The sequence below is a fragment of the Rhinolophus sinicus genome, chromosome 5 (genome assembly GCF_057876585.1).
Source record: "Rhinolophus sinicus isolate RSI-liver-muscle chromosome 5, RSI-T2T, whole genome shotgun sequence".
In the NCBI taxonomy this organism is placed as follows: Eukaryota; Metazoa; Chordata; class Mammalia; order Chiroptera; family Rhinolophidae; genus Rhinolophus; species Rhinolophus sinicus.
In genome coordinates, this window is record NC_142505.1 from 53,437,532 (window position 1) to 53,438,682 (window position 1,151).

The window sequence follows — 1,151 nt, forward strand, 5'->3', positions numbered from 1 at the left end:
TCCTCGAGTCCTGCAAGGGATGGTGGGCAGCGCCCCCTGCAACTAAGATTGAACATGGCACCTTGAGCTGAGCTGCCGCTGAGCTCCCGGATGGCTCAGTTGGTTGGAGTGCGTCCTCTCAACCAAAAGGTTGCCTCCAAGGGATGGTGGGCTGTGCCCCCTGCAACTAGAAACGGCAACTAGACCTGGAGCTGAGCTGCGCCCTCCACAACTAAGACTGAAAGGACAACACTTGAAGCTGAACGGCACCCTCCACAACTAAGATTGAAAGGACAACAACTTGACTTGGAAAAAAGGCCTGGAAATACACACTGTTCCCCAATAAAGTCCTGTTCCCCTTCCCCAATAAAATCTTTAAAACAACAACAACAACAAAAAGAATCTCTTGATCTTTTCCGATCCGCCATGTGTGGGGAAACCACCACAAAGATGCAGATTTTTGTGAAAACCCTTACTGGGAAAACTATCACCCTCGAGGTTGAGCCCTCAGATACAATAGAAAATATAAAGACAAAGATCCAGGATAAGGAAGGAATTGCTCCTGCTTAGCAAAGACTGAGCTTTGCTGGCAAGCAAGTGGAAGCTGGACGCACTGTCTGACTACAACATTCCAAAGGAGTCCACTCTTCATCTTGTGTTGAGACTTTGTGGTGGTGCTAAGAAAAGGAACAAGTCTTACCCCACTCCCAAGAAGAAAAAGCACAAGAGAAAGAAGGTTAAGCTGGCTGTCCTGAAATACTGCCTATCAGATGGATGAGAATGGCAAAATCAGTCACCTTTGTCGGGAGTGCCCTTCATGTAACTGTGGTGCTGCAGGTTTTGTGGGCAGCCACGTTGACAGACTTTATTGTGGCCAATGTCGTCCGACCTATTGCTTCAACAAACTAGACGACCAGTAATTGTATATGGGTTGATAAAAGACATGAACTAACAACAACAACAACAGAAAGGAATGTCTTCCAAATATATTTGGTAGATGGAAATACTATTATAGTTGGGGCAGGTTTTAAGAAATCATACACAGACACACACACACACACACACACACACACACTCACTCACACACACACTCACTCACTTTTTTCCTAATCAGGAGTTTCACATTTTGTTCCATAGACCAAATATTCCAATGGACGTCTGACTGTTTAAAC

General features: G+C 45.4%; 1 pseudogene; it reads left to right on the top strand.

The window, feature by feature from the left end:
- The first annotated feature begins 429 nt into the window (after positions 1 to 429).
- On the top strand, positions 430 to 899 carry LOC109445758 (ubiquitin-ribosomal protein eS31 fusion protein pseudogene; annotated as a pseudogene).
- The last annotated feature ends 252 nt before the right edge of the window (positions 900 to 1,151 follow it).